The sequence below is a fragment of the Python bivittatus genome, unplaced genomic scaffold, assembly GCF_059951505.1.
Source record: "Python bivittatus isolate LINGU-HERP-01145 unplaced genomic scaffold, Pbiv_v1 ctg000670_np1212, whole genome shotgun sequence".
Taxonomy (NCBI): domain Eukaryota; kingdom Metazoa; phylum Chordata; class Lepidosauria; order Squamata; family Pythonidae; genus Python; species Python bivittatus.
Window position 1 is genome coordinate 6350779 of NW_028277094.1, and position 20911 is coordinate 6371689.

A 20911-nucleotide genomic window follows, 5' to 3' on the forward strand; every position below is an offset into this window, starting at 1 on the left:
GCATGGCTAACTGGGGAGGCTAGTTTAGCCCCAGAGAACCCTGGAGCTGTTTTTGACTTAAATTAACCCCCTCTAGTTCCAGTGTTGGCTGTGTTGAGCTGTTTGTAACCCTCTGACCTCATTAAGTGCACAGTGCCTGTGCATCCATAGAAAGACCAAACATTGTATAAACACTAACACAACTGAGACAATTGTACGAAGGCTTGAAAGTGGCTGTGACCAAGAGGACTACAGAATACTGCCCTTGCTTCCTACATCTTCTTCCTCTGTATATTTGTTTTGTAATGTGCCTGCTTTAGACTCTTGTCTCTGCATCTTTGAGTTGTATTGAACTTCAGAGTAAAAATATACATAAAACTTTCCTTTGTTAATTGAAAGTCTGTTGATGTTCTATTACTAATCAGGTGGAGATCTTGTACCCATGAAGACACCCAAAGGGATAGAAATCTTCCATATTTTTGGATATGGATGAGATACTTTGGGCAATGCATAAAAAAAATAGATGTTTTGTCCAGGACCATCCAATGGAAATGCTTTTGGAAGGAGTGCCTAAAGACAGCTTTGGGTGTTGACTGAATATGTGCAGAAAGAAGCATTATTTTCCTATTGCATCTAAGTGCAAAGCACTGATTAAACAAGACAGTGTGAATTTAACTCTAGTCACAGATAAGCAGAGGAGTTTTCTCCCCATTAAATAACTTAGCTTTTTTGTTGTTGTTGTTCATATTGTGGTTTATAACACAAGGGCTGATTAAAATAATGGACCAATTAGATTGTGTGCTTGTTTCTATAGTTGCATTAATAAAGACCTGCCTGCTGGAATGATTCCAACTTCAAACCCACATAATTTCCAGGATAATCTTTCTTTGGATTAGTCGCTATACACTCAGCCAAAATTAACTTGAAAGATGGCTGCAGGGATAAATCACCCTAGTAGGAGAGTCGAATATCAATAGGACTTATAAATAAACAAGTAAAGCATGGGATAAAGAGTTTTACAAAGTATTTTTTTTCCAGGACTTGAGGATGTCCCATCACATCCTGTGCATATTAATATACAGTATATACCTAGTGGGTAATCTGGTGGCCCCAAAGTCCACTGTGACCCTTGACCAAATGTAACGTGGCCTACACCTGAGGAAGAAGTTTTGTGCTTCAGAAAATCTATTTTCTCTTGTAAATGTCCTAAGTTTTTAAGACACCAGGAAACAATGTATTTCTGAGGACAGAGACAATAACATATGACATTTGAGTGGTTTCTTCATTTCAAGAAGCCTATTTCTGTGATATCATCATAAATAAACCTGAGTACCTTTATGAGGCAGAAAATTGGAAGGCAGATCTTCAAAAAGGTTAAATACAATATAGTGTGGCCATCCGTTAAATACTTTCGACTATAATGAGCAAAACCTATTCATTTATTACCAATTGGTACAATAATGCCAGTGAATCAGCAAATACTGTTTTCAAGCTCATTGGGAAATAGCTATGAAATTAAGAACAGAACCATTTGCCACAACATTCTCAGAAAGGAATTTCAAACTGAAATTGGCTTCAATTAATATTGTGCCTGAATCTTTGAAAGAAGACAAATTGGGGGGGGGGGAGTGGGGGGGGGGGAGATAGACAAATAAAGGAAAAAGTTTACCTTTAAAAACCTGCACTTTCATGGGTTTAAAGGACCCATGACAGGATTGGACAAATAATCATTTTTATTTGGACAAATAATCAGGGACAGGCAATGCAAAAATTTGAAGGAAAGAACCAGGAGCAAAACCCCCTTCAAATATCTGCACTAAACCAAATTTGTGCATCTGAATAAACTTCAAAACGCTTCAAAATGTTTTGACTTCGCAGGACCCTTCAAATTCATATCAGATTTTGCTTTCCACTCTAGTCGGTTTCAGTTTAGAAATACGTGTTGAAATAGGAATTGACAGGAAATCATTAAGGGATAAACTAAGGATTAATTTGTTCTTAGAGTTTTAATAGCAGGCATAAATCAGGTGCAAATCTATTAGCAGTGCTGTGTGCATGTTACCTAGCAAGTGGGTGGAGCCACGGATATTTTCTTTAGGATGGGATTTTGTGTTGTCTAAAGTGTGTCGCTGTTGAGTCTGTCCTGAATGATAGGAATTTCCAGACTAACGAAGAAAGTACTGCTCCCTACAAAAGGTAATTAATATAGAGCCCACTGGTACAAGATGTGATGGTGAATACTTGCATGGATATCCTTCAAATGCAATTAAATAGATGTAGGAAAAGATATTTTGTATCAATGATGTTGGCCTAATATTCTGCCTAGTACAGTATTGTCTTCTGCAGTTTTTCAACCTTCAGTCTGAAGGAAAAGACATTGCTTTTCTTTTTTAAAGAACATTTTGGTGAATTTCTCATGAATAGCATATAAGCAGGCACATGGCATTTATCTTAGACATGAGGTAGCTGAATGGGGTACGTCAATGTGCTGTGTTCCAATGTACCCCCATCTCTCTACTGATCTGTAGCCTCCTCAGCATCCCATTCTTCTATTAAATCCCAAGGAAGTCATCTGAGGGAGGTTCTGGTACACGAACAGGGTGCTGTACCGCTTCACAGCATAAGAAATCTGGAAGCACCTAAAGATGTAACAGAAAATGATAAACATCATTTTTATAAGGAAAAGAAACTCTGAGAATATTTGAGGACAGATCTGGCACTGTATTAATGTGGATAACAAATACCAGCTACCACAGATGAGATTATTGTGGGTTACAGGATGTATTCAGTTGGCCATTATTCAAATCAATAAGTCAGAGCTTTGGTTTTGTTTTTAATTTACTTATGAACTTCTCCAGAAAATAAGCAGTGATTTTTTTAAAAAATTGTCACATGGTCATAGACCAAAAAATTAACATGAAATTAAAGCAGACTACATGAAAATAATTCAGCAAGGATAAGAGTCATTAGCTGGACTTCAGCATGCGGTTGAAAAAATGTTGGTGACTGTATATAAATCAACCCCAACAACTTCTAATGGTGATTGCAGTGGTGCAAAATTTTATGACACTCATGGGAATTTCACTAGGCTGATCCTTTAGTAAGAAGCACACAGTCTTGGTGATATAATGCCTATGTAGATCAAGGTGAGTCTTCAATTCAGTGAATCTTGTGATTTCAGCTTTTTATAGCTGAATTTGTAGAACAATATCTTTCATTTTTACTTTCTCCTCTCCCCTCCTTTTCATCATGCCTTTAGCAAATACATTGGTCTGACTTCCATGTGAGCCTGAAGTGTGATGGTGATGAACCCTATTACTCATATCTTCTCATTCTGCTTATGATTGTGAAATGCTTACAGCAGTTCTTTGCTTTAGGTATTTTATGACAAACAGTGCTAGTCAGGTACTTCAGGACTAATATCTAGCAAGGAAACAGAAAAGAAAGAGATATTTTAGTAACTTATGAAATTTCATGAAGGTTTAAGGCTTATTTCTCTTACCTGAGAGTAAGCCCTATTGAAGTCACTAGGGCTTATTTTAAGCCAATTGGAACCCATAATGCAATTGTTGCACTGCAGTGTTGGTACCAATTCCTACATTGTGAAATGTTTCAGTTCCTAAGGAATTGTTTTATTTTTGCCTGAAGATATACATTCATTAGAGTATTCAATGCAAAGAAAATAAGTTGAAAAGTTATCTTGGCAACCTGACATCTTATACTACTTTAACCTCCTGTGACCAAATTATTGCTGGCTTGATTTTTGAGAAAGTGTGTATGTGTGTGTGTGTGGGGGGGGGGGGGGAATTAATGAGTATAGTGAGGTCTGTCTAGAGCAGCTGATATAACCAACTTTGCATTGGTGATTGTAATAAATAAATAAATAAATAAATAAATTCCATCTTATTTCCCTGATTCAGAGCACTGGGTTAAATTGGGAGTTTATATGTACTTATCAGCAGTCATTTGCAATTGCTTTGGCAAACAGAGGAGTTTGCTGCAACTTGACGTGAATCGCTATCTCAGAATCATCCTGATCAAGTGAGAAATATTTATTTATTTGAGAGGAGCTTTTGGGATCCTTTCTCTGTACCCAATCAACTCTACCAACCAGGTGAGAAGTGTATAGAAGTCCATTGCAGTGCACCATAGCTCAAAGGTATTCCATCTAGTTTGAATGTCAAAGGTTCCAGCTTCAGCCTGTGGCATCTCCAGATCAAAGTTCAGATAGAAGAAGAAGAAAAAGACTTCTCAGTCTTAGGCCCTGGGAATAGACTAGATTTTTTTCAACTTGATGTCCTCCACTGTGGCTGAGAATTTAGGTGGTTGCTCTGTTAGAGAAGGCTGAAGTGGAAAATTGATTAAATATACAAAAGTATGTAATAAACTAGTATAAGGTTTCTCCCTCTATTCTTGTGTTTCTATCACAGATCCCCCATTACTATTTCTACCATACAAGGCATAGAAGGACAAGAACATCTAAAGAAACCGCCCTGAGACCATTACTTTAAGACAACCCCCCACACACACACACTCCAGTTCAGGAAGTCTGTTGAACCTAAAGTTACCTTGGTGGTTACAAATAAAGTTCTTAACTTTCTACAATAATCCAGAACCCAAGATGTTGATTAGTTTAAGGGAAATCCTAAATCAAATGATAATCTATATGGGGGCCTTCCATTTTTGGATTTACTAAAGAAGATGAGGTTAGGAATTGTGAAATTGTACTTCAGCCCATATTGTTCTGAGAAGTGTGTAAGTATCAAGAAAGCTATGAAATCCTTCACAGCTTTCCATTTTCTGCTGGTTTGCAATTCTTATCCTCTTTATGCTCTGAAATGCACATTAATGTGTAGCACATTGAAAGCTCCCAAGGGGGGAAGAAACCCACAAACATCACATATGATTAAGTCAAGATTGCTTTTCCCACAAGGAGGCACATACACGCTTTGACAAAATGTCACATGAAAATCTTGATGCAATTATGTGGGCAATCACATCAAGAATATGATTGGTTTTATTTCATTTTATTTCATTGCAGTATTTCATCAAGGCCCTAACACACAGCAGTTAGGCAGAAAGAAGGAAATAAACATAGGTTTGAAAGTCACTGTGAGTATGCATGGAGAACAGTCTGCAAAATATGGAAAAGAGAAGAAATGACACAGAAGAGAAGAATATCAAATCCATAATCCATCCATTCCACTCAAGAAATGTGACTGGGTAATCTGAAACTGCAGGGGAGAAATTCATTGTGTATTTTCTACTGAATAAGCAAAAGGATCTGGAGTAGTTTTTTCTGCTACTTGCTTTATTGAAACTTCCAGAAGAACAAACTACAGTAAATCTTAAGAACTGCAACATACCCAGGCAGGCCAGGGCAAGAGAGTAGCAATACAAGGTCATTGTAAGCATGTTTAATTCATCATTAACAGCCATAATCCAATTCTTCACCAAAATCAGTGGAGGGGAATTTTGAAGAAGCCATAACTTCCCTTCAAACAACCAATATGTACACACACTTCCCCCCCCCCCATCTTCCAAGAACATTTTGCATTCTCCCTTTTCCACCTTAAGGAAAGGAGTAAAATTGTCATTAATCTTCAGGGGAGGAGTCTCGAGCCCCACAAAGAAGGAAAGTAGCTTGTCATATTCAATCAGTAAAGACTGAGGTGGTCACCTTGAGATTCTGAAAGCCATGTTCACGGCCATTTAAAAGATGGATTTTCTGTAACTATGAATCCTCTCAAGCAGTCATTAGACAGGAGGGAAGTTACCCAGGGCTCTATTTAAAAAAAAAAAATTGAAAAATTGAAATATAGAAGTCTAGCCTAGAGGAGGTGAGCCAAAAATGGAGGAGCCATTTGTCATATCAGAAATAAAAGTTCATTCTGAACCTCAAAGGTAAGCAGGCATGATGCTTCTCAGGTCGTTCTTGGTGACAATGAGAACTCTTGCTTGACCTCCATTCTCTCCAACAACAGAGTGGCTAGATAAATTAGTAGAGAAGGGAAATAGTGAAATGGCTTCTGAAGGAATCAAAGAGAGAATTCTTAGGTCCCTCTTTTCATGGAGCCAGCATAAGTCATGGATGCTTGCTGTCAACAGGTCTTTGGGTGTAAAGGCAATGACTTAAGAACACTGCTGAGTGAAGAACCATGTGGACTTTTTATTCCACAGACACTTGTTTTCTGCCAAACAGCAGAATATCTCTTGCAGAACTAAAAATGTCCACCGAAAAATATAGCAGTGAATTGAAGTCTTAAGTCTGGCCTTGATGGCATTTTGTTATGGCCATTGAACATTACAAATAATTGGGTTGCTGGGTAACATGGATTGGGATGCCCTTTGAACAGTCACTCATGCCCTTGTTGTCTCCCAGATAGACTACTGCAATGCACTCTACATGGGGCTACCCTTGAAGAGTATCCGGAAGCTACAGCTGGTCCAGAATGCAGCCGCGCAGGCTATTTTTGGAGCCCCAAGGAGGGCCCATGTAACGCCACTGCTCTGCGAGCTGCATTGGGTACCAGTTTGCTTCCAGGTCCAATTCAAGGTGTTGGTTATCACCTTTAAAGTCCTACATGGCATGGGACCAGGCTACCTAAGGGACCGCCTCTCCGCCATGACTTCAACCCATCCCACCCGATCACACAGAGAGGGCATGCTTCGGACCCCCTCAGTGAAAGAACTTCAACTGGCAGGGTCCAGAAGGCGGGCCTTCTCTGTGTTAGGTTTCTCCTCCTCCTTAGTGAAGTGGAATAGGAATCACAAAGCAAGTCAGCTGGGGTAAAAAGATCTAAACATTGTTCATGTTTCTATCACAGTGTCTTCCTTTCTTACTGAAACTGTGAATATATTTTTATAGATAGTAGTATATATTTTAGGTACAGCCCTCAGATGTCTGGTCAGGCCAGGTCAGATTCTGGATGTTTGAGAAGTTTCGTTCATATAAAATTTGGAGGTACTTGTCTGTAATAATGAGTCCATCTCTGATTACTCTTGTTCATTTGTGAAACAATGGAACCAAATGCTTACAATAAATATATCCAGAAATAAGTCAAGCAATAATATAACCAGAAATGAAGTCTGTGTGCGCGTGTGTGCGTGCATGCCTTTGAGTCAGTTTTGACTCCTGGCAACTGTCTGGATTAGTTCCAGCTAGTGAACCTGAGAACTTCTGTCTCCTTCTTTCCAAGCCTAGCAAGAAACCACTTGAATCTAATTCAAGCAAATTTATTATCTCAACTAGCCCAAAACTAGAATTATTCATACAGATGACTTTCCCATCACCTGCCTCCTGTTTCCTTTTAATTGAAAATTTTGAGGAATTGGAAAATTCTGCATAAAAAGCATGAAATTAGAACAAAACCCCTTGTGTGTGTGTGTGTGTGTGTGTGTGTGTGTGTGTGTGTGTGTATGTATGTATGTATTTTAAAGATGAAGCTAAGAATGTAGGAAGGCCTTTTATAGCTGATCAAAATATTGTCCAACCACTTCAGGAGTGGCTGATATTAACTAGCAGTTCTTCTTCCACAAGGAACATCTTTCAGTGAATAAAATTTGGAGGAAGCACTGTGACAAGATATTCCACCTACCAAAATCTACCAGAAACTGCAACCTTTTCTAGAGTGTAACTTGATAAGGTTGATCATATAGCCATCATAACTAGGCTGAAAAATCTAGATGCCCACAAGATGGCAGCAAAGGTGTAGAATTTTCTGTTTCTCTTTGCCGCCCTCCAGTGGCCGTGTGAATCTTTGCAACCCAGATATGGCAGCCTTAGTTTATCTGTGATGAATCCAGCTGAAATACAGTTTATTTGGATTGCAAATCTTTCAGCAGAGATAAATTGCAGGAGACATCTATCATTGCATCAGGAGCAATACTTTCTGTTTACTTGTACCTTCCCCTGTGCAGAAGAATTTACTATTTTTTATTTCTCAATCCAACAAGAATGATAAGAACAAGCCCCAGGAGAGAAAGAGAGAAAGACAGAGGCAGAGACTGAATTCTGCTCAGGCTAAATCTCAAAATCATGGCAGAGATTAAATGCTTAGTTAATCATAATACAGTAACTGAGAGACAAGGGTTTGTTTGTTTAGTATATTTGGATTTATTTTTCCATTGATCATTTTCAGTGGATCTGAGTACCCCAGCTCCCTAATCTTTCACTTCAGCTAATCTGACATGACAAATACACTTTTCATTCTGGAGATTTATCTCACTCAAATCATGAATTCACAGATACCAAGATGTGACAGTTGACTTTGTGGAAGGCAAAGTTTATAACAGTGTATAGGAAGGAAGGAAGGGGAGGAGGAAGGGGAGGAGGAAGGAAGGAAGGAAGGAAGGAAGGAAGGAAGGAAGGAAGGAAGGAAGGAAGGAAGGAAGGAAGGAAGGAAGGAAGGATTTCCTTCCCAATTCTCAGAAGCCTTAGAAATTCTATAAAGAAAACTTGCAAAGGATATTTCTCCCATCCCACAATAATTTAATTCATGATTTAATAGAACAATAGGGACAATGTTCTCACATTACAGTGATATAAGTTGCACAAATGCCTTTAATTATTTTCACAAGTGTTGACTAAACTATCAAACAACGGAAATAGTTTATAAAATTGCCCTTCATGCCTACTATGAACTTATAAGCTTGTCAATACCTATTACATATAAATGACTATAGATCTCCATGTGGCCCTTAATACTCAGCACTGGAAAAAGAACAGCAAGAGAAGGTTTGTGCCTTTGTAACAAGTTTTTGGACTTCCCTCGGCATCTGGTGAGTCATTGATGGAAACGGGATCCTAGAATAGTGACACCTTTCTTTAATCCAACTGATCCTATTCTCTTCTGTTTCGACTCTTCTAGAAACATATAAAGCATAAACAGACAGAGGCACAGAACTCATGGGAAAGTTAGCTTGCCGAGAGTGTACCTCTAGCCAGCCACGAAAATATGTCTCCGTCTTATGGGCCAGTGTGGTGAAAGCCTAACACTTCAGTTCCAAACCATTCGACAGCATTTCACACTATCACTGATTAGTTGCATTACTTCCTTATTTAAATTATTACACATTGTATAGATCTATCTCATCCTTTGCCTTGCACAGCAATTAATAATACTTTACAGATTACCCCTTGGCTGACATTAAACATTGATGTAAAGTCGGAAAGTCTACTTGTATTCATTAAATTCTGTATCTCTGTCTCTGTGGGATGGTAATGGTCAACTTTATGATGGCCTTTACGAGGGCTGTGGAAGAGTGGCGGTTTACGGGCCACTTTGCAGTCATAGCAACTACAATATTGCTGGCTAATCTGAACCATGTGCTCAGTCCCTTTTAAAGGTAAACGGGATCAGAGTAAAATTACCAAGTATCCTGGTTTCATTTATTGAAAGCGGCTTCTTTAAAAAAGGCCGTTTCATGGTGTCTATACCTGTGGAATAATTAAAATGAAATGCCAAGGCTGAGCTTGTGTGAGGAAGAAATCTGGATGTGGTTTCCACCCCAAGCTGGAATGAAAGCTATAATTTCTTAAACGTTGCCCCCAATAAATAGAAAAGGCATCTGGGAGAGAGCTGGGTTGAGGCTATTGTTTCAGTGAAGCAAAAAGCAAAACTATTTTCTTCATTGGCAACAAACTGCATTGATCACTTCCTGGTGTTTCACTTAAGTGTGGCTTGCTTAAAATCAGAGTGGATCATCACCTGCAGTCAGAACCCCCTCTAAGCCTTTGAGATCATGAAATGCATGATTTTCAGTGTTGCAGTTTTTGTTTTCTCTGACAAAAAGAATGAGAGGGAAGCAGGAAGTCTCTGGGAACACACTAATTCTCACCCCTACCTGCTGGAGGTTGAGTCATGGCAACTGGACTTCTTTTCTTTTGATCTGATATGTTTTGCTGCTTGTCCAAGCAGCTTCTTCAGTCTAGAAAGTTGGTTGGGGGGACCCCATAAATGTCTTCCAGGATGGCTGCATTTCTCACCAACAGACGGGCTCCTTGAAGGGACAATAGGAGAGGTGATTAGTAGAGTCTTTGGGATGTGGATGTCTTGCTCCTAATCCCTCATTCATCCCCAGGTGGGTTGTTAAGTGCTGCCTCCCTGGCGAACTTGTGAAGTGGTCTTGATCTTCCTGGGGACTAATGAAAGAGCAGCATGGACAAGCAGTGAAACGTATCTAACCAAAAGAAAAGAAATCTAGTTGCCATGACTCAACCTCCAGATAATTCCACCTGGATGATGGAGAATCTTCATCAACATACCCCTACCTGCTGTTACATTTTGGCTGTGTGATTTCAAGTCCTGTGTAGGGAGCTTTTTAAGCCTTCCTTCCCACTTTCTCATCCTTAGAAACAAACCAAAACATCCCCCAAAGAAGCTGAAAATTTGCCATGGCCCTTCCTATGACATCACTTTCCTTCTGGTGACATCATCTACAGTTTTTCAGCTGGCTGTGGCCCCTGATCCTGGGACAGTTGTCCAACTCTCCCTCAAATAGCTCCTTAGCAATATAAGGAACAAGTTCCAATCTTTTGATGTTAAAAGACAGAGAATACTGGATGGGGACTATACATTAATATTCAGCAGCCGCTTTAATAAAAGCAAAATTCTGTCAGTAAGTTGGGGAAAAGTTCTACCATCTTGTGATTCTTTTATAGTTATGTTTGCACTTGCTTTGTTCATCTTCTGGATTTTGTTGCTTTGTATGTTATTTTATTGTTGTGAGCCACCCAGAGTTGGTTGGAGTAGGGCGGTAGCCAAATTGCATAAAATAAATAAATCCATTTCCCAGTGCTCCTAATTCCTAGCTCTCAGCCCCAACAGAGAACCAGGCACCAGGGAGACTAAGACATATCTCCTCTTCTGCTTGCTTCACCATCACCAGCATGCCAGGTGAACAATGGTGAACAGAAGGACAGAGGTATAAAGTCCAGAGTTCATTTCATTTCTCTTCTGTTTCTGGATTAGAGTAAAAACTCCTTAGATAGAAAAGAAGCTCTGTCTTCAAAGCCTCTTGGGCAATATTCCTTTGGTGGTTGGACATCAGTCCTTACATAGTGGAAGAGAAAAATATGAGAAGTTCCCGGGACACGTCAGCTGGATCAGAAGAAGGTTTGAGCACATCAGATTCAAAGCTTTGTCATTTCCCCCAGTTTCTGGAAATACAGAACTTTTATTTTCCACCCTTGGAAAACCAGGGAAGGAGAAATGCCAGGAAAAGAGGTCCAGGAAGAAAGGGAGAGAAAGGATAATGCTTCTTTACTACTTTCCATCTTGATAGGATGAGGGCAGGTAACTTCTGATTTGGAATTCCGTATGCCTCGACCTTTGGTATGTATCTCCTAGGATAATTTTGACCATGGGTTTTTTTTTTCTTAGTGTAGTATTTAGCTCACTTTGTGGTTAGATTTAAAACAAAAAAATATTCCATACAGATACGGATGCCATTTCAAATGGTTAATATTAATGTTACAGCGCAAGTTATTTACAGTTCATAGGCTATTTATAATCTGATTCAGAGTGATAATAAAAAAAAAAACCTCAAATATTGTAATCTTATTTGCAAATTATTGTCCTACCCAGGTAACAATTCATACAATTTGCATCTGATGGGGATCTCTTGCATTTAAAAACTAGGGAATTGAACAGCTCAAAAAGAAATCAATCTCCTGAAAGAATGAACAGGGGAGAGTAATATCTAGCGTTATTAAAACACTTTGTCATTGCACTCTCTGCTCAATAAAATCAGGGTTCTTGGACTTTTAAAAATATGGCTGGGTAGAGATCATGCACCTCAAAATTTTATTAATATCTGTAAAATATATGACTTCTATGGCATTCTAAAGGCCCACATTTCTGGTGTACAAGGTATCCATGATGATGTAAACAGAGAATGAAGATCATTCTTTCCCTTTCTTGAACACAAAAAATAGCATTTTGGAATCATCACCAGTTGATATTTAGGACACTTCCTATATCTGAACTTATAACCCAAAATATTCTTAGTGCATTGAACAGCATAGGTGAATGGGAATCCTGAAAAGCTCTGTTATTACAGGACTGACTTTGAGAGATTACAATATTTGCTGAATTATTTCCCTTTGGTTTTATTTACTTGGCCCTGTCTCTCTCTTTGCTTTTTTTTTCAGGGCGGGGTGGTGGTGTTTTTTTTAATTTTCTTTTACTTTTTTATACACTGTATAATAGCTCCCTCTTCAACACAGTCTGGAGACCAAACCTGGATTAAATGGGCAGAAATGTATTTAATTTAATAGAATCTGCAGTAGGGGAACCATTTAGCCTTGGTTTAATAAACTCTCCAGAGAAATAAATGAACATGGACATCAAATACTGTGATACAACTTAAAGACACAATTGTGTATACCACAAGAAAATACTCCCCAAAGCCTACACAAAAGGACCTCCCAAATTGTAATTGACTATGAAAAATTGCACACAGTCAACTGTGCATAGTAAAATGGTTATGCATATTGGAAAGGAAGAGAGACAAATAATGTTGGCTTTGAGTGCAATCATCTCAAAGAACCAAGAAATCTTTAAATTGGATTCTTGGTATGCTTTGACCTTGATTGCTTTTCTATGTACATTTCATTACCAGGGTAAGTAACATCATCAGTGCATGGAGGGTGAAGTTTACTGGTTGTTTCTGTATAAGTCCAGCCAGTCTTGGTTGGGGTATGGTGTCTTCCTTAATGGTGCCTTAATTAGGGCATTGTTTCTTCACTGGTTGTTATTTGTTGCTGTTTCTTGGTTATCTAGGTATTGGTTGCTGGGAAGAGGTGCTCTGGGTTGTTTGTTTCCTTCCTTGATTTTGAGTTATGCCTTTTAAATGGCATGTGGATAGGGTTTATCTCTGCATTTATTATTGGCTGATTTGTTAGAACACCAAACTTCCAGATATTACGGAATTCTGACTTTAAGTAGCAGCTCCCAAAGAAGCTAGCTCTTCTACCCTTTTCCATCAGGAATATCTAGGATGGTACCTCTCAGTGGAGCCAATTGGTCTGAGTTGCTGTGTCCCAATGGGAAATGTGAGAACAAAGCAAAGGGTACTGACCCTCTGCCTCAAATTACCAACAGTGTTTTGAAGCACTGTTTTCACCCTCTAGGAAGTGGGGGTTTTGGTGGAGTTGATGGGGTCTCCGCAGGAATCTCAGTTAGCTAGATAAGGAAAATGGATAGGCCATATTAAGTCATGCTTTGAAGCTTCTCCTTAGCTGAAGTACAGCCTGTTTGTTAAGAAAGAAAAAAAAAAACCAACCCCTCAACAAATGAATGCATTGTTTCTCATTTGAAACAGAATGGAAAGACCACTTGTTAGAGTCCCTGTTTGTTTCCTAACTGACATTAAAGGTTTGAGGTTGCCTCTGCTTTTCTGAACGAACGATGGCCTTTGAATCAAAGTGGGCTTGATGGAGAGACCGACGAGCAAGGCTTTCGAGGAGGGTGACTAAGGTGCCATTCAGCAGAAGAATGTTTACAAGAGCACTGAGTGAATAGAGGACATTTACATACTTCCCCAAGGCTACTTATGCATACAACTAGCCGAGGTGATGCTACACAGAAGCAACGATCAATTGTATTGCTTGTGAATACAATTTGCTAAACAATATAGACTCCCCCTTTTCTCTTTTGTGTTTTCATATCAAAGAATAAGACTCATTATATAGAAACATACTCCTAAAAGCCAGCTAAAAGTAGCAAGTTAACTCTCAGAATGTGAGGAACTCTTGCTAATGTCAATCTTAGAGGAATAAACAAGAGAGAGAGAGGAAAAAATGGGGAGGAGACAAGAAGGACACTGTTGTTGTTTCTAAGAACATAACAACACACTAGAGTACAGCAAAATGTGACTGGCTACTTAGGGTTGGTGATGGAAATCCAGCTTTTGTTTAAGCATATTGTGCAATCCAGGCCAACATGCTAGGCACAAATGTTCAGGTGTAGCGTATTATGTAACACACAATTATGTTTGTGAACTTGAGCTTAGAATTTAGCGTGCTGCGTGACCCCAGACATAATGTGATAAATTTAAGTTTGAATGCTATTAGGTTACTCTGTTGCCAGGGTAAAATATGTCCTTTGCACCAAAAGATGGGTGAATAAAATCTGTCTCTGGTTTATGTCATTTTATATGGCCCTTTATCTCCAGTTTCCCCCCCTCCCCACTTGATAAATTATAGTGAACAATTAAAAATAACTCAGTGTGTACATTTTGGTGCACATGTTTAACAAAAGTTTCCTTGAAATAAATTGCTAATTGTTTGTTGTTCCCACATCAACGCAATTAAAACATTGCTTCTTCAGTAAACATGCTTCTCCCCAATGTCTCTGTCCGCAAAGAGGGTGGAGACTTCTGAGAAGCTAACACATTTTCTCAGTGGAAACTGAACACCCATTTAGCTATTATGCAGTAAATCTGAGGACAAGAAAACTTAATGCTAAGACAGTCTAGAGCAATTGTTACAGTAGATTTACTAAAGGTGCCTACCATGGCTAAGATTTTGGAATTAAATCACAAAAGGTAGCATTGAAGTCTCTGTTCTGATTTGACCTGTGGGAGAAAAGAGTTGCTATAAATTTCTGTCAGATAAGTCTTTTTATTGCCTCCTTCCAACCTGAAAAGTGATAAATCAGCAGTCTGTTTCTGAGAGCTGATCTTAAAGAATGACTCTGTGATCACAGACATGCAATCAGCAGAAAAAAAAAAAACGTTTTTTCAGTGCCAAAGTCCTTTTCTTCATCATTGGTAAGAGGATTTCAACAACCTCTAGGGAATGTCCGTCGGAGGCCAGGAATGGATTGGAAACAGGATTTATAAAACCAGCAGGGGAAAAATAAATCTTTAATTTACAGCATCAGCCATGTTTATCATGAGGACATGCTAGAAGACCTGGAAATGAGAGAAAATTTTGTAGCAGCTGAGAAACATCTAACAACATCATGCAATAAGGCACAATACCTATAGACTAAGTGCCTGCTCTTAACTAGCCAAAGAATGCCAACCATCCCCAAGAGATATTAGGGACATATCAAAGATTGCAGAAGCACCCCTGCCCCCCTCCCAATTTAAAAAAAAGAGAGAGAGAGAGAGAGAAGTTCACTATTACATCTGAGTTTGCTTGACAATCACAGGAAGCAGTTTGGGTGTGGGGATGAAACTGGAAAAACTCAAGGCTAGTTTGCTAGCTAAAGGAAAACTCTCCACTGTACAACTTCTTGCTCCAGGTCCTATTTGCCAGGTGCAATGCCCATAGATCTCTGTGGAGCCTATCATGTTTATATTCATGACATCACTTGCTACATACTTCATAGGGTACCACCATCACTGCTTTGCTGCAAGTCTTCCAGAAGTTCCTTGAACTGTAGCTGTGCTATTTTAATTAGTATTAATTGCTGAAAGGCAAACCAAGGGAGGAATAACCTTCATGTGTTCAGCCTGTGCATTTAATGGAAGCATTTGACTGCTCTCTTTCAGGAACAAAATACGGGGCTAAGTGCTGATAAATGTATGTTCCATATGGTACCACCAACTTCCTCAGAACTGTTATGTTTCCAACCCTCTCCCATGAACCTCAAGAAAGTTGGCAACACAAGGTAAGAAGATTCAAAATCCTGTGGAGGGATGGAATTGAGTTTTTGGAAATGAACATGGCCGACTAGCATAGTCAAGGGCATAGCCACCCAATGAAATGAATGGAACTAAACACCTGGCCCTCCAGATGTTCAGCTGCAACTTGCACCCATTGCCTACAATTCACCATATTGACTTGAACTGATGGGAGCTGGACTGTAACATCTGGAAAGCCATCAGTTGCACATCTTTAAATTAATCACAACACCTTGAAGAAATACACCATGTTCGGCTACTCTAGACAGCATATCTAATGTTCCAGAAACTTTTATTAAACAAAGAACTGGATGACATTACTACGTGATCTAATTTTGAGCATTATATATGAATGCATTCCACTTCAAAGTAAGCTTCAAACCATGTTCATGTTGAGATCCAAAATACAGCACCATTTCTTCTCCCTGAACTGCAAATATACATTATCACTAGACTTAAGTTAATTTGTGGGTTGAAATGACCTTTGATCACTTATGCACATTATGATCAAGGTCACTGCAAACTACCACTAATATAGCCTCTAATCATTGCTATCTGAAGAAGAAAATTGCTACATTTTGTGTGCTTACACTGTATAGTATTAATGACCCCAAAATATACTTTTAGCAAAGAAATGCATTATTGGGGGCTACGGGCACTCAACAGTGACTGCCATGTGTGACAGAGAGCACATCTCGTTTTCAGATAGCTGGCTATGCGGCTGGTACCATCACGGGCAGTAAAACTCTTCCTTAACTTTTAATTTGTTGATTAGGTACTTACATATTTTAATGTGCTGACAGAAATTCTAGCTACCTAGCCATCTAGCTATCATCCATCTATCTATTTATCTATCTGTCAGCTGAATTAGCCTCCCCATTCTTCATTTCCCCCACCTGTTATCTCTCTTCAGTTTTCAATGAATATGTCCACCAAGTAATGTTATCGAAGGTCTACATTCCCACATAACTTCAGGAGTAACATTGAAGGTATACTGATTACAGTCTAATGCAGAATTGACATATCATTGATTCCAGGCATCATTCTCCGAATAGTTGCTTTCTAGACATGTTAAGGCTGTTGAAAGCTATGCTGGTACAGGAATTCTGGCGTTGCAATCCCACATCTGAATGGTGTCTGTTTGGGGAAAGCTGGTTTAAGTAGATGTAAGGATATGCATGTCTATATTATGGCTATTATATTCCAGAAGAGTTAAGGACTGATCTTTAAGAAGGACAGATTTATTTTTGGAACATGTTATAAATGTCTGGGGAAACACCAACATGGATTCTTATTTCTTCTTCGAAAGGAGATATTCATTCAAATGGATTAGCACCTCAATTTATCTGTTTCTAGAGAGATAACAAAGGTAAGCCCCAGTTCAAACTGATCCCCAGGAATGAAAGAATTGACCTTAGCATGAAATGAAATCTTATATTGACATTTACTCTGAAATATTGCCTTTTCTCTCCTCCCCCCCCCCCCACCTTTTATGTTAGCTTTCACTCTTTTGGAAATTTAGAATTCAAAACAATTAACTGGGACTAATTCACCGTTGCTACGCTCCAGCCAGGATACTTCTGATGTACAGGCTACACAACAGGGATGGGAGACCTGGCAAGAAAATGCAATTTCTTTTCAAGTACTGATGTTGGTATGCCGTGAAGAAAGGTATGCACAGAACTGGAGATATAGAAAAGAAGTGGTGCCTACAAGCTCTTCTTTAATGTGTTTGCATGGAAATTGGTAAAACGCAAAATTGAAAACTTGTGTTGAAACCTTCAACAATCAGCCTAAACTTTCATACAAACTTGCACACATGCACACCCACACACACATCTATAGATGTATTGATATAAAAATATATAAATATTTATACATTCATATCTGAAGTATATTTGGGTGTTTTTCTTTAGCATGGTTAGGTCAAGGAGATAGAGTTGTATTAGGAGAAATGAAAGGTGCCTAACGTGGGACTAGAACTCATGGTCTCCCAGTTTCTAGAAGTGTGACTAGTCAAAGGAAGATGCGGGGCCATGTGGCTTTTTATAAAGTGATACTATAATTAGGCAATGCCTTCCAGGACTTCCTCTGTCTAACAAGAGGCTGAGCCTTTGACGGCCAGTGCAATGCAGTTGTCAAGAGGTCATATTTGGGTTGGAGAAATCCAGATTCAAGTTATCATTCAGCACAGAGCTCATCCAATGAATTAATCAATATCTCTTGGTCTTATCTCCTTCTAGAGTTGCTGCTTTGGAGATAATACTAAAGGATGAAATAAAGAAGGAATAAAATGAATACATAAAAATGCAACATATACATCATTGTTTGAGGGGCCTTAATCAGACAGTGGAATTGAGGGCCAAATAATAGAAAGCTGTGTAACGGAAACAGCTACACCTCCAATTCTACTCTTTGCCATCTCCACAAAAAAAAAAAAGCTAGATAGGAGATGGGAAGGGAAGGAAAAGGAAAGAGAGAGGTGAAGGGAAAAGGAAGGAAGGAAGGAAGGACGGAAGGGGAAGGGATGAGAGAGAGAGAGAGAGAGAGATGATAGATAGATAGATAGATAGATAGATAGATAGATAGATAGATAGATAGATAGATAGATAGATGATAGATAGAGATCTCTAATTATAACCCATACCCTATTCCTAAACTATCCATTTAGTGATAGATTGATATTGACTTCCTATATTTGTAGAAATATAGATAATTATTGGATAGATGAGAGAGAGAGAGAGAATGAGAGGGACCAGGGAGGAGAACACTGAGATGAAGGATAGGTAAGCAGGCACCACTCACCCACCTACCCATCCATCCATCTTTAACATCTCTTTGCCTAACTTCAGGGACTTCTGGTAAAGATGAACAATATCATCTATATTTTGAAAATAAATGTTATACCTGAACTAATAATACCTAGTAATCAGTTGGCACTAAATCAATGTTAAATCTCAGGAAGTGGTTTCTCAATTAGATGATATATTATTTTTCTGTAGCAAACACCAGCTCTAGATACCTGAGTGTCAGAGGGACACCATTAGATTATCACAGGAGAAGAGGAAACAGATGGTCCTATCGATCTTTATGGCATTTGGGATACATGACTGAGGGTTTTTTTCTTTATCCAGCAGTACGTAGAGGTTACTGAATAATCAGTACCATTTTCCCAAGAGATAAAAGCAACTGCTCCATACACTGCTTGCCAGACTCCTAAAGGAAGAATAAAAATGGGGGATTACATTCTAGCCTTGATGAGAAGAGATGTAAACTGAGCACAGACTGATGAAAAGTGGCAGAAAAGGTCCAAATGTAGATTCATTTTTAAATTACTCGTTTTTCTCCCTGGTACTCTTTACAGAGCTTGCTTTGTGATATCTAAAAGATAACTTCAGAAAAGAATTAAAAAAAAAAAGATGAGGTAACTTATAGCCATCCTATTTAGCTTTATCTCGCTAATACACACCTGCATTGTTAAGACAATTGACATTTGCAAATTCCACCAAACTAATGGGTGGATTTCATGTTTCTTCAAACATTGGCTCTCTTTCTTGGAAATTTAAATGTACCAAAATGCATTTATGTTTTGTGGAAGCATATACATCTGAATAATATTTTGGAGGGGAAATATACTCAAAATAATAGGAAGTGAGTTTAACTATGAAATCTGCAAACCAGTCTAAAGTATCAAACTGTTCCATCAAGTTTACTACAAATAAGTTAACTGTAATTAGGTCCTTGAAGGGGAAAAGTAGAAGGCATTTGTTTTCATCTAGGATATCACAGGTTGATCAGGTATGACTGGACCACAGTTCCAGCCCTGAAATCTTGTCTTGTTATAATTCACAAAGCATTGCAACAGCGCTTTAGGTAAAGAAATCATTCTTGTAGAAATATGAGTTTTCAGAAGTTGTCTACAGATCAGTGGCTTGTTGCATGTGAATGTGTCGAAGACATGACTGGTTTCCACACTCTTCCATTATGGAGTATTTATCTTAAGGGCATAATAAATTACTGAACTCTTCCACTTAGTAAAATGGTCCAGCAAGAGGTAAGAGATGAACAAGTCAAACAGTGACAAGTCAAAATTCCAGATCTTGCCTTTCCTCCATTCTCCCCCAAAATATAACAGTTCTTGAAGGGAACTTTGATTTGTTTTATTTCCTTCTAGAGGATTGCAAGCAAGTACTTAAACCCAAGATCAGACTATTCCCCCACCTCTTATGTCTTAGGAGAACCATCAAACATGACCTTTAAAGAAAGCCCGGGAGAGGATTTAATATAAGTTGGAAACCCCACCCTTGGTTGGGATTGAATGTTTTGTTCTTGGTGTTCTTTTTTGTTCTTCATTTCAGTAAGGTTGTTGTAATTCTGTATTGTTTCTGATGTTTATTATACCATGATTATATTTTTAGATCATTTACTGTAGGAAGGGAATGGAAGCCTCTCAGAATCCTGATGAACTGGAACAGCATAGAAGCCCCAGAAAATAAATGTGTTTCCTTATAAAAGCAAAAGCATTGTATGTTTTAATTGGCATACAAAGCAAAATATTGAGGAAAGAACCAACTGTAAACATTTTTACTTCAAAACTTACATTCCTGGTGGTGTGTCTGGGGATAGGTTCAAGATCAGCAAGATGGCAGACAGATCACTGCAATGCGAGTCCCACCCCTTTATAAGTGTGTCAACTTGCATATTCAAAAGTGGCCATTGTGATGTTTCATCTGCCATTTTGCCACTGTTGATTCCATGCCACCCCCACCTTGACCCAGATGCCATTGTAAGTCCCCTTCCATAGCTGGTATTTTCTCCCTCCTGCCAGATGGCAAGGCTCAACGGTCTTCCCTTGACAGTCCCCATGTTCTTCACAATCACACTGCTGCTCTTCTCACACAGCTGTCAGGTGGGAGTTTTTCAAACTCTCTTTTCCCTGGCAGAAAAGGAAACTAATTAAGTAGAACAAAGAAGAAGGCAGGGTAGCAACTAGCTGCCATTGTTAGCACCCCTTGATTGGCCAGCTGGAAGGAAGAGTAATTGGTGGGTGGTACACAGTCAAGTCAAACTGCTTGTTAAAACAAACCAAGGGGATGGGGGGCATAGCCAGTGCATGGGAGGCACCCATGACAGCTGAGGTCCAAAATTCAGGGTCGTTCAAAATTTAACTTCACCAAGTTTCATATATTTCCAACTTTAAGTTTCTCCTGCCCCATATCTGTATTGGTCTTCTTCCTCCTCCTCCTCCTCCTCCTACTTAAGCTTGTGTGAAAATTCGTATCTATATTTCTTCGAA

The 20911-nt window shown here is 38.9% G+C and overlaps 1 long non-coding RNA gene across 2 annotated transcripts in view; it reads left to right on the top strand.

Moving 5' to 3' along the window:
* The window catches only part of LOC148214427 (uncharacterized), an 83231-nt gene extending 63127 nt beyond the window's left edge, over positions 1-20104 (top strand). The window contains exons 2-4 of one of the 2 annotated variants that reach the window (XR_015798078.1): positions 15484-15602; positions 17115-17286; positions 20034-20104. This is a non-coding gene — a long non-coding RNA (uncharacterized LOC148214427). Of the gene's footprint in view, positions 1-15483; positions 15603-17114 lie in introns of both variants that reach the window. The other variant, XR_015798077.1, reaches the window with a different exon arrangement.
* The last annotated feature ends 807 nt before the right edge of the window (positions 20105-20911 follow it).